Source organism: Corvus kubaryi, unplaced genomic scaffold, assembly GCF_017639235.1.
Source record: "Corvus kubaryi isolate FWS band 111438036 unplaced genomic scaffold, C.kubaryi_AGA036_p1.0 133, whole genome shotgun sequence".
NCBI classification, from domain to species: domain Eukaryota; kingdom Metazoa; phylum Chordata; class Aves; order Passeriformes; family Corvidae; genus Corvus; species Corvus kubaryi.
Genome location: NW_024580667.1, coordinates 41,502,707 through 41,516,134, shown reverse-complemented (window position 1 = coordinate 41,516,134; position 13,428 = coordinate 41,502,707). Strand labels below are relative to the sequence as shown.

Genomic DNA, 13,428 nt, shown 5'->3' with positions numbered 1-13,428 from the left:
GATAACCTGTGAGTCAATGAATGCCATTTGGAATATATATAGTCAATTTTGTTTGCCTGTCCTAGTCAGGGCTGCCACGTTTGGGACCTCCTCAACAATTGCACCCAGCCCCTGAGGGGAAGAGTAGAGAATGCTTTCTTCTAGCCTTTCAGGCCAGGCACACCAGTTTTTGAAAATACTGAGTTCCCTCTGGATGTTAAGGATGGCACAATCTTCTTGTCAGTTCTGTTTTCTTTTTTCTCTATGACCTGCACCATGTACGGCATGCTTAGAATCAGAGCTATGGCGCAGCATTCTCAGGGTGAGAGGGAGAAAAGCAGCAAAACAACAGGTACGATGTCCATCCAAAATATCAAAAAGAGAAAAGGAACCAAAAGAGTAGTCAACGCTTCCACACAAACCATCACTGAGTCAGAACAGCCTAAGCCGATAACAGTTGCCCCCGTTCAGAAGAAAAAATCAAAGAGCAAATCAGTCTGCATAGTGACTGACGAGGATGCAGCAGGACCTTCGCACCCAGCAGAAGAGACAGAGATCATCACTTGGTCACTATCCCTGGGTGAGTTGCATGACCTGCAGAGGGAATTGACCCATCAGATGAACGAACCTGGCATTCATGTCTGGGATGCTGCAGCCAATGACACCATTCTGGACAGAAGTGAGGCCAGGCAACTGGGATCTCTGTCCTGGGATGTGGCCGTTGACCAGGGGATCGGGAGAACCCAAGAAACTCTCAGCCTCTGGCGGTGACTACTGATAAGGGTAAGGGACAGGTACCTTTGTAAAGAAGACCTCCAGGTGCATCAAGGAAAATGGAGCACAATGGAACAAGGTATCCAATGCCTGAGGGAATTGGCTGTGCTGGAGATCATTTTCCCAGAAGACGAGAGATTCCCCAAGAGCCCAGATGGTGTCCAGTGCACACCACAGATGTGGTTGAGATTTGCACATCTTGGACCAGAGATGTACTCCTGTTACCTAGCGACACTGCAATGGAGGGAAGGAGAGGACAAAGTAGGCGCATTGGTCAACAAACTAAGAATTTACGAGGACGCTGTCACCGCCCTACTACACCCATGTCTCTCTCATCTGTGGAAACAAAACTGGCAGAACACATCTAGAGCTTGGAAGAGAAATTTGAAGAGGGCCACTAGAAACTGAGAAAGGAGCTTAAGGAAGGAATTTACCAAATATCACCAGAACCAACAAGAGTCTCTGCCATTAGGAGCAGATGTACCCTGGCCACAGAAAGAGGATACACCCCACGAGGTAATCTCTGTTTTTTTCTTCAGGAACATAGAGAAGACATGAGGAAGTGGGATGGAAAACCCACCTCATCCTTAGCAGCCTGGGTACATCTTTTTAAAAAGAGGAACATCTACCACAAGAAGCTCACCTAGAGTTACCGCTGCTCCAGTCTCTCGCACACAGAACTCCAGATGGTATAGGAATGATACCATGACTGATCCTCTTGAAGGAACCTTGGGAACATATTTACAAGAGGAGAGCAATGTGTACCATGACCAGGATTAGAGGGACCCTGCCTCTAGCCAGGTAGAGGAAAGGGACAATGAGATCTATTGGACTGTGTGGATCCGATGGCCTGGCACATCTGACCCACAAAGACATATGGGTTTGGTTGACAATGGTGCTCAGTGTACACTGATGCCATCAAGTTATGTGAGAGCAGAATGCATTTCTATTTCTGGGGTGACACTTCACTACCTTGAAGAATATTTGCCATCTACAGAGGAAAAGCGTCTGTCCAAATATCTAGTCTGTACTCATCCAAACAACAGCTGTCACCAAATCTCATGCCTGACTTGAGTCTGTGAAATAATACTCCGTAAAAATAGAACTGAGTTCCTGCAAATGCTGACCACAGTTCTCTTTCTCACTGTATATCAAAGTATATTAGCTCATATACTAGGTTGTTGTCTTACAGACAGGTCAATCCGTTTAGAAAGAAATGATCCCACATCTCTCAGAACATAATCAGGTTCTTATTTAAATAACATAAAACAAAAACTGTTTTGCATAAATGCAGGGAAGGATACAAAACAAAATGAAAATATAGCTGGAGGGATGCAGCTTTTAATCAGGTAGATTGGCTGTTAGAACAAGGGGAGATGAACATCGGAGAAAATCATGACAGCTGACAAATTAATTCAATACAAAAGCCTCTGTCTAAGTTTTTTTTTCCCTCCTCCCTGGGTTTTTAATGCAGCATGAAAATACCCCCAACAAAACAACAGAAATAACCACAAATTAAATGAATGTGAGGAATCCAGAGCTTCCCAGGCTGTTTAGAACATATTGAACTTCAACCATAGACATTATAGCAGAAGTAGCATGTCTTTATCATTGAAACAGTTTTCTCTTTCACAAATTCTTCTCTCTTTCTCTTTTTTTTTTGGTAAATACATATATTATTTGAATAGGATCTGCAGATGAAATACACATCATCTATACTAAAAACAAGGTCTTTTCATGTTTTCAATTCAGTAAATACGCTCTGCCTTGACAGAGCAAAATTTTCTATAAACGTAATGATTACAAGTTAAGGTTTATCCTAAGCATTCTCTCTTTGTTTCATCCATCTATTACACCGTGGTTCTGTTGTGCATTGGAAAACTGCAATTTGACTGTTTTCCTTTTTCATTTTATATTAATCTACCTTCCATCACCACACTCGAGCACAAATGACAACAGTACTGCCAGAGAAGACATCCTAGTTATGACTGCATGATTAATTTTTTAACTGAAACAACTGAGGATAAGGAGAAAATCAGAACAGTTTAAATGAAGTGTCTAACATAAACATTTCATTTGGAAGATGAAACAAAGATGTGCATACAGAGTCTCAAAACTAGCACTGGGAAAATCTACATGAAAGGAGCTTGAGAAAACTATTTATAGAACAAAAAATGCAGATCCTGAAATCCTGCAAATAACTAACAGATAAATCAAGACTATCATGCAATTAGCTCATAATTACAGTAATAAAAATTATATTTTACTGCTGGAGAGTTCATTTTAATTTTAGGGGAGCAATGCTCTCCCTCTATTCTGTTCTTGCAGCAACCTACCTAGCTTATACCAAGTTCTGGAGTCCCCAACATAGACACAATACAGACCTGTTGGAGAGAGTCCAGAGGAGGCTGGCAGAGATGACCAGAGGACTGGAGCACCTCTTGTATGCAGACAGGCTGAGAGAGTTGGGGATGTTCAGCCTGGAGAAGAGAAGGCTCTAGCGAGACCTTATGGCACCTTCCAGTAAAAAAAGAGAGGGACTTTTTACAAGTACATGTAGTGACTGGACAATGGTTTTAAACCATTTAAAAAGAGTAGATTTTAATGAGAAATTAGGAAGAAATTCTTTACTGTAAGGGTGGTGAGTCACTGGAATAGGTTTCCAAGAGAAGTTGTGAATTCCCTGACCCTGGGAGAGTTCCAGACCAGTTGGATGGGCCTCTGAGTAACCGGGACTAGTGGGAGATATTCCTGTTCATGGAACCCAAGCCACTATATGATTATATCATACAATGAATGTTTTTTTTCAAATTCAGAACACTTTGAACTGTATTTATTGAGTGATATTGGAGTCTGATTATATAATAAGAATAGGAGAAAAGAAAAAAAAAAAGAAAAAAAGAAGAAAGAAAAAATTGAAGATGTATATTAAGAGCTTATTTCCACAGTGCCACACACTTTATATTTTATGTTAGCATCAAAGACCTCTAACCTTTGGGCAGGATTACTTTGGTTTACGCTGTACATTAGTTTACATGGAAACAAAGTTATCTGCCAAATGTTAAATAATTTAGTTAGGAAAAACATAATTAATTTTATTAGACAATCTTATGTATATGTTTCCTAAAGCATTCACAAAAATCAAAGGGTAAATGTTGTAGAGTACACATCTTTCATGACGTGGAGCCCTCATGCCATGAGATAATGAATTTGGTTCTAGACTTGCTGGTATAGAATTTGTTATGTTGCATTCTAGTGGCACAAACACTGATTTAATGTAGTACTACATAAATCTCTATCAACTCCTGAAAACAGTGGTAATGAACAAAAAGGTTTTATTAGCTATCTGTTACCCTAATCTAATAGAAAACAACTTTTCATTAATGATTGATCATGAAGTCAGTCTATTTCTTCTCTCATATTTTATTACTATTGCCTTTAAGGTTTTACTTACCACATCTCTTCGTTATCTCCCATGTTGTGATTATAATCTTCAACTTTTTTGCCAATTCCATTGTCTTCATCATTCTCTATTTCTTCTTCTAATTCATAAAAATTATCTTCAGTTCCATCTATGAGATTTGAAAAAAATAGCATTTCTTAACGTCTTTTGCTATAACTTTGTCTTATCTCTTCCTTTTAATCCAGCAACAAAACTGTGTGGCACAAGGCTATTTTTTTTCCCTTGAAGGGGTTAAAGCATGACTGGATGCCAGAATCCATTTTGATTATAAATCTGAATGGTCTATTGTATAAAGGATTTGTAACAGCTTTCCTCCGCGTGTGACAAGATCAGAGTTCCTTTCTCTAGCAGCAATCTTCACTGCTGACAACAGATAATCTTTGAATGCTTCTACAACAAGCATTCCTGTTTCTCTTAGTAGCAGATATGTTCTACTTCAAATGACATTCAGGCAATCCTCCTCTAAATTTGTAGATATTCATCCTTTCATCCTGGGTTTGACACTTGACAACTGTTCCAGTAGGCAGCTGTTCCTTTGGCATTGTTTTATGTATCAAGAACACATAAGATGGTAATTTTGTACCATCTGTTGACACTGTCAATGATAAAGCAATGTGCATTTCTTTTCTGCATTTTTTATTATAATGGATTTTATGCTTCCCATTTCAACAATGTAACTTGATGTTTCAACTGCATTACCCATTTGACTAAGCAGATAGTCACGATCTTTACATCATTCTTGGAATGCAATGAGCTTTTTGGTGAGGTCAGAGGTAGATGTTGGTAAAGTTCAGATCTCTCCCAAAGGCAAAAATGTATGAAATCACATCTTTCCTATTCCACTCTATTGTCATTTGCCTTCTTACTCTAAAATATTTTCTGATTATGGTATTTCTTGATCTTTCAGGTTAATGATTTCCCATGTAACTGGGATTCGTCTTTTGTTTGAATATGTACAAATACCACAAGCTGTGGAATTGCAGAATCATTCAAATTGAAAAGTTCTTTCTAGTCCATCTACCTACTCAAAATATGACAACCACTAAATTCAGATGAGATTTTTCTTCTGTCTGTTAAAAACATTCTTTTTTGGAGGAGTCAATGGAATGATTTCTGAATAATTAGCAAATGAAAGCTTCATGTTTCCATTTTCATAGTCATATTCCCTTTTGTTAGTTTTCCTCTCATTCTCACCATTATCAGTCTGTTGGGTTTGGTGGTTCAGGTATTTGTTTATTTGTGGGGGTTCTTCTGTCTTTTCTTTTTGTTTTTCTGTTTTTCTTTTTCTTTCATATAGAACCACCATGAGTATAAAATTTGAACCATAACTTCTCCTTATGCCTTTTTGAAGTTGGGTGTCTCACCTCCAAACCCCCTGCCACTTTATAATTAATAGCAGAATTCAAAATAACTCATAAAGCTAACAAAATCATAATGAAATTCTCTGAGCTGCACAGTTCTGTAAGTAGGAAAGAGAAACAGCAGCAATCTATTTCTCTTGACTGTGTCATTACTCAATTTTCAGGAAAATTCATCCTTCTTTTAAGAAAATAAATTCTGATGAAAGCTTGAGCTGGGAGGACAAACTGTCGATACAGCAAGCAAATTTACCAGCTCTTTAGTCTGGTTAGGGTTAGGGTTAGGGTCAAGGATATAGATCCAGAGTACTACAAGGTTTCCATGGCAGAGTAGATGAGACTTTCAGATTTATAGAAAGGAACTTAATCTTTCCCATGACAGGGATTTCAAGAACAATGGCTAGATTCTAGTGAGAGAAAAAAAACGGGGACCTCTTCTAGTTCCCCACTTTAAAAGTCTCCAAAAACAAATGGAGCAAATACTGTGTTTAAAGCAAACAAGGATTCTGCTTTGAGATCTCACATCTGCCCTATGGGTTTTTTCTCTTTCTCTTAGAATGTGGGTGCATCGTACACTTTGAAAATGGGTTCATGCAACACTCTAGTTTCATCAATTCCCAGTATGCCCACCCTGAGGCCATTGCTAGATCTTGTAAAATTAATAAATCCCTCTGACCTTAGGAAGACTCTTTTCCAAAATATCTCATCATAGGGACTTTGGGTAGTTCTATACTACATGCAAATTCTTTTTTTATCTCTCTTCAGTAGCGTAGAAAAGCCCACAGAAAATGCAAGTAGACAAGAACCTAGAACAAATTCTTGAATGGGAATCAAAAATGCATCTGGTGAATTTTAACTAAATGGAACATTCATTCAAAATAGCTGATTAACATTCCAAACAGACTGGGAGTTGACCTTGCAAAGATTTTATTTCTTGTAAAAATTCAGTTACTCTTCAAGCACTTTCACTATCAAGACAGATTCATTGGACTCTGCTCAATTTAAACAAAGAAATAGTTTAACTTATTTGGAGTGATACTGACTAAGTATCACCCAACAGTAATGCTGCTTGCAATGTGTCCAAAGCATCACTCATTTTTCTAGATCCACCTCTTTCTGTCCAAGACTGGAGCCATAGGTTTGCATGAACACTGTCACAATCAGAAACCACACTTCCTCACTGAATTAAAATATATTCAGCTAGATTAACCATCACTGCCTTACGTCTAGGGCAGTAGCACTGACCAATACCCCTAGGTTTTTTCTTCAGTTAAAGAACAACCCACATCACTCAACTCGGTATGCAATAGAACCTCTGATCACCAACTTCATCCCACACAGTGAAGAACTAGGCATGGGGATCTTCAGTTTTACGAGGAAAGGTTATTTATCTATATAATAACAAAAGATGAGAGAGAAAAATAATTACATCTTCTTCCTTATGAAGTCCCAACTCCTGTCATCAAAGGTAAACAGACAAGGACAAGTACAGCTCAGAGGATGTCAAGAGAAAAACAGCACGACCAAATAGGCTGCTGTAATAAAAGAGAATAAAGCAAAGTGATTATGTGCTTCCCCACAGAGAGAACATTCCTTAGCAACCATGAATTGTTCAGCTAGCAACAGCATGGAAGTACTGTAGGACACAGAGCAAAACTGTAAACTATGTGGAAAATTAACTGAACGGCCTGGGCTCAAAGGGCAGGGTCAATGGTTTGAAGTATAGCTGGTAGTCAGTCACTTGAAGTGCCCCCAGGGTTAATGGAATAAAAGTATGCAATAGTACACCCAAGGTGGGAGCTACATAGAAAGCCATTCTGCAGAAATTAGCATTGGGGTCCTGCTGGACAACCAGTTGAACAGAAGTATGGATGTACCTATGCAGCAAAGGCCAATTTCATACTGGCCTGTACTAGCAAGAACATAGCAGATTGAGTGGAGTGGTTATTCCAATCAATTGCAGCACTTTTGAGAACCCCTGTGGAGCACAGCATCCCATCTTAGCCAAGATATCAGCAAACTGAAGGAAGTGTGATGGAAAGTGGATCTTTAGGGAGCTGCAGGTCGGCATTTATAATGAGAAGTTGACACAAATGGATTTGTTCAGATTTAAGAGGAGAAAGTTACAGTGGGATCTTTTACTGTCTACAAATGTCTAATAGGAGGTATATGCAAAATAACAAAAGAAAACAGATATAAGTTCGAAAAGAGAAACTGCAGTCAGATATTAAGATAAATATTGGTTTTTTAAATGATGGTAGTTAACTAAATATTGGAAAAAAGTTTTCATAGATGTGGAATCTCTACCCTCAGTTGCATCAATTCAAAACTCAAGTGGACAGTATAGTGAGCAACTTGAGCTAATTCTGAAGCTTGAATTAACTTGAAAGTTGTTCCTGTGGAATTGGACACCTCCATATGCCCCTTCCAACGTGCATCATTTTGCTGCTTCTCTTCTAATGACTGAAACAGCTGAGGTATCAATCAAAGTCTTACACACCTTCAAGTCAAATCTGCAATCACTCTTTATGAAAGGAATTCTCATTAGGCAGAAGTAAACTTCAAATCTGTCATTCCCTCAGGATATCTGTGTAGTGGGTTGACTTTTGGTGGGTGATGCCAGACACCCACCAAAGCCTCTCTATCATTCCCCTTCTCAGCTGGACAGGGAAAAAAAGTATAACAAACTTTCATGAGTGGAGATAAAGACCAGGAAAGATCACACACCAAATACCATCAAGAACAAAACAGATTCAAATTGAGAAAATTAAGTGAATTTACTACTAACCAAAAGCATATCAGGATAATGAGAAATAAAATAAATCTTAAAAGCAACTTTCCCCTACCCCTCCCTCCTACCTAGGCTCTATCTTCTTCCCCCACAGAGATGGGAATGGGAATTATAATAATTTCATCACACATTGCTCCTGCCACTGCTCAGGCAGAAGAGTCCTTCCCCTGCTCCAGTGTGGGGTCCCTCCCATGACAGACAGTCCTCCACAAAATTCTCCAGCGTGAGTCCATCCCACAGGCAACAGCTCTCCACAAACTGCCAGCATAGTTCACTTTTCCATGGGGTGCAGTTTTTCAGGCACAGCCTGCTCTAGGATGGGTTCCCCAAAGGATCACAAGTCCTACCAGGAAACTTGTTCCAGTGTGGGCTCCTCTCTCCACAGGTCTTCAGGTCCCTGACAGGAGCCCTCTCCAGCACAGGCTCACAGATTCACTGCCTCCTTTGGGCATCCAACTGCTTCAGCATAGGTCTCCTCCATGGGCTGCAGGGGTACATCTGCTTCACCATGGTCTTCACTACAGGCTTCAGAGGAATCTCATCTCCAGCACCTGGATCACCTCCTCTCTCTCCTTCTCCACTGACCTTGGTGTCTCCAGAGCTGTTCTTCTCATACATTCTCAATCTGCTCTCTCTGACCTCAATTATAACTGCACAATATCTTTTTCTCCTTCTTAAAGATGTTATCTCAGAGGTGTGTCTATCATTTCTGATTGGCTCAGCCTTGGCCAGCAGTGGGTCTCTCCTGGAGTCAGCTGGCATTGGCTCTGCCCGACATGGGGGAAGAATCTTCTTGCAGCTCCTCACAGAATGATTCAAGACTGCAGAAGGCAGGCAGTGTGACAAGTTACCAGGAATGGTTAAGAGATATTCCCATTAAATTTACATGATTACCAGACACAAGAGCTGTTGAATATCTGCGATCAGAAATAAGCAACTTGCAGCATTATTTATTTTGCTGGTGATGGTATGGCAGGCAACAGCTAAGCATACACATACTCTCAAATAGTTTCCACAAAATTTGAGGGATATATGTGAATAATACCATTTGATTTTGTTCATTATCCAAAACTTGTGTGTAATGAAAGCCTTGTGAACACCAGAGATCAGATCTTAAGTAACACAGATTGATGATGATGGTGAGAATCAGTGACAGATTTTGATGTAACCTGTAAATGTAAGAAGTTCTTTCCCAGTCTTTCACCATAGATTTGAATTTTTCACTTTAAACTTGTAACAGGTTATAACAGCTGCAAAGAGATTAAAGAAAGGCTTTGCATTGAGTTCCTTTACTCAATTTCATTTTATGTTGAAGCTCAAAAAGACTTCAGGGGTGGGGGGAAAGTGTAGGCAGAAGAAAGAAAAAAAAAGAAAGAGATAAAAGAAAAAATGAAGGAGAAAAAAAGAAAAAGGAAGTCTTTGAAAAAAGCTTTTAAAATCTGAGCTCTAATGACAGGAGTATAATTTTGAGTGTCTCTGGGAATACATCAGAATTCATAAAAGCAGGGTTTCCATTTGCCACAGTGTTATTCTTGTGTAAACATTTACCACTCCAGTTGAGTTGCTGAAGGCAGATTACAAAGATGAATTATTTCTTTCTCTTTTTTTTTTTTTCCCTGATAACTTTTGATCCATGAAAAAGATGTTCAGCCTCTGTCAGATGATCTTGCAGGCTTTACTTAGGTGATTGTACTCCTAATTAAAAGTAATTTGAAAGTAATTTTTCCTCCAAAGTATAGCCTAAAAAATATAAATTTTGCTATTACAAGATCCCAGTCTGTGATATTTGTCTCATGGTCAAGTGACTACTGAGTGTCTTTTTGCACTTGCGGCTCTGTGACTGCTTCCTGTGACAACAAGCTGACAGACCAAGGACTTCCCTGCTGGAAAAAATCATAGTCCTTTGTTTCATGTGCCAGGGTGAGGGCTACCATGAAAGCAACTGACTGGAGAGAGAAACACATTAATAGCTCCAGAATTTAAGAGGATGGAAAACCCAGCTCTAACATCAAACTCCTCCTAGCAACAAATTCAGTAACCTTGACAACTCACTGTAACACCTGCCTTTACTTCTTAAGCTGAATTTTCAGCACTAGACTTTATTTTCTAAAATAAAGAACTGTTGAAGTGGCTATGTAAGACTATAAAAAGCATTATAAACAATCTGCCCCTGTTAACTGCATTGTTGCAGGCACATCCTACTTCTTGTCTCAGTATCAGCTGTCATTACTTTTCTGTCGCAGCAGACACTGTTTTCTTTGCATTGTTGGAAGGCTCTTTCCTATGATCCCTGAGGTCTGACTATCTGTTCACTGCTCCTTACAGAAATTTCTCTATCACCATAGGATCTGCCATCTCCAGTTCCTTGTTTTAACTCTCCTCTCCTTTGTTCAGCTTCCCACTGCACACTCTGGAAAAGTAGTCATTCTGGTTTACACTGTTGCCATAAAGGAAAAAAAGATGCCGGAAAAGTCAGACACTGTCAGTCAGAGACTCTTTCTAACACCAGCTGCCCATTTGTACAACTAAGATCAGGATCCATACCAGTGAAATGCTGCATTTGTTCCTCTCTGAAGAGGTTTATTCTAGAAATGACGTAGTATAACACTCTCTTTCACCACTCTGCTTGTCAAAAATGCCTCCCTTGAAATTGAAGGTTGTGGTTAAACCTTAACCTGAGTCTTAGCAGTCCTTGGACAAAATGGGGAAAGTTCATGTGAAAGAATATAAAACCCAGTAACTGATGTGATGTCTGCATACAGTCTCAATGTATTGCTGAGAATAGACTGAATAGCTGCATTTGGCAAGCTCTTAAATGTTTTGTTCGAGAGCTTCTTTAGTGCAATGCTCTGTTTTACCTGCTGCTTCAGACTTTCTGAAAAACAGTTAAAAAAGAAGGTAAAAATCAAATAAAAAATTTCTTCAGGTATTGCCTAACAGTTTCTTCAGCTGGAAGTGAAGAGGCCAAGAGGAGTAAACTTTTAACGTCTTTATTTCTCTCACATGCTTTGTCATTTTCACTGACCAGTAATTTCAGACTACCTTTGTATTTGTCTGCTTGGGTAGACAAAGTATGTGCAGGGACAGTGGAGTCTCATTACTCTTAATAGACACCTCTTGAAGACTATTCCAATTTGTGACCCATCCCCAGTTTTCTCTCCATAGAAACAGAGTTACGGGGTGTCTATGGGTCCAGGTTTTTCCTGAATAACATAGAGATCAGATGTGGATGGTGTGTGACTGAAATTTAACTCTCTAGCCTACCTCCACATGTAATTGTTTCTCAAGCCTCTCCACCTAATCCAATAGGTTATATTTTTCAAAACTCTTATTGCAAAATGAATACAAATAGAAATTTTTTCAAATGTGTTTGCATAAAGATACAAACTCAAAATCACATGCATAGCTGCAATTTTAAGCAGCATCTTGTTGTGAAAGGGAGCAGCAATGTTCATAGACTCAGAATCACTAATGTTGCAAAAGATGTTTACAGTCATCAAGTCCAACCATCAAACTAGCATCACCACCTTGTCTTCACATACCATATCCACATGTTTTTCCAACATTTCCAGGGGTAGTGACTCCACCCTTTTTCCAGGGCAGTCTGTTCCAATGCTTTGCAACCCTGCCCATGATTTTTTTTTTCCCCCTAATATCTAATCTAAACCTCCCCTGAGGCCATTTCCTCAAGTTCCTGAAGTTCTTTGTCACATGACCTATGATACAACATCTAGTAACAACATTTCCATGTTGATAATAGATGTTTTCTCATAGGTCCTGCGATAAGCAGACATCTTAACCACAACTGGAACATAAAATTCCTTAGATAATTTCATTCTGTTGTCATTGTTTAATCATTCATGGTCATTCAGTTAATGCTGCTAGTACAGGATACAGATGTTTAGTGATATATAAAAAGGTATATTGCACAATGAGAGTGGTCAAGATGAGTCCTTTGCTTTTCACTTCCTGTAAAACAATTATGTGCATAAACATAGCACAGCAAATACATCCAACAAAACTAAGAGCTGATCTTCAAGCTTGATTGGAAATACACATTGTTAATCCTTATAATCGTGTAATAATTTAGGTTCTTTAGTCCCTTAATTTATTTTTCAACTTTTCTGAATACCCCAAGAAGTGTAATGCCCAAAATTGCAATAGTAAAATCATAGAATCATTAATGTTGGAAAAGACCCTTAAGATCACGGAGGCTACCCATTAATCCAGCACTGCCACATTCATCACCAACCTGTGTCTCTGACTGCCACATTCACATGTTTTTTGAACTCTTCCAAATATGGTGAATCAACCATTTCCCAGCAGCCCATTTCAATGCCTGACCACCCTACCAGTGAAGAATTCTATTCTAATATTCAATCTAAAATTTCTCTGGCACAACTTGAGGCCATTTCCTTTTGTCATATCACTTGTTACCTGGGAGAAGAGGCCAACCCTGACCTTGCTACACCTTTCTTTCAGGTAGTTGCAGGTAGTTATGAAGTCCTTCCTGAGCCTCCTTTTCCCCAAGCTAACCATCTCCAGTGTCCTCAGCCCCTCCTCATAGGACTTGTTCTCCAGACCCTTCACCAACTCTGTTGCCCCTCTCTTGACTTGCTCCAGCCCCTCAATGTCTTTCTTGCAGAGAAGGGCCCAAAGCTGAACACAGGATTTGAGGTGTGGTCTCATCACTGTTGAGTACAGGGGGACAATCTCTGCCCTGGTCCTGCTTGCCACAATATTCCTGATACAGGCCAGGATGCCATTGAGCTTCTTGAGCACCTGGGCACTCTGCTGGCTCATGTCCAGCTGCTGTTGACCAGCACCCCAGGCCCATAAAACCTCAGCAGAACAATTTTTTCTTTCTTCTAGTTTTCCCTCTGGAAATATTATCCTTCCTCCCCAAGTTTTAATGTCATTTTGCTGTTTCTACTCATATTTATGATATCTCTAAGCCCCTTAAATTTGCATCAATGACCTTGTAAGGCTCAACCAATTTAACAGTATGTGATTTTATTTCCAGTTCTGCCTGAACAACAAGTTAACTAAAGCTAAATCTAATA

General features: G+C 39.4%; 1 pseudogene; it reads right to left on the bottom strand.

The window, feature by feature from the left end:
• Positions 1-1,402: 1,402 nt before the first annotated feature.
• On the bottom strand, positions 1,403-13,168 carry LOC121667872 (annotated as a pseudogene).
• Positions 13,169-13,428: the final 260 nt, after the last annotated feature.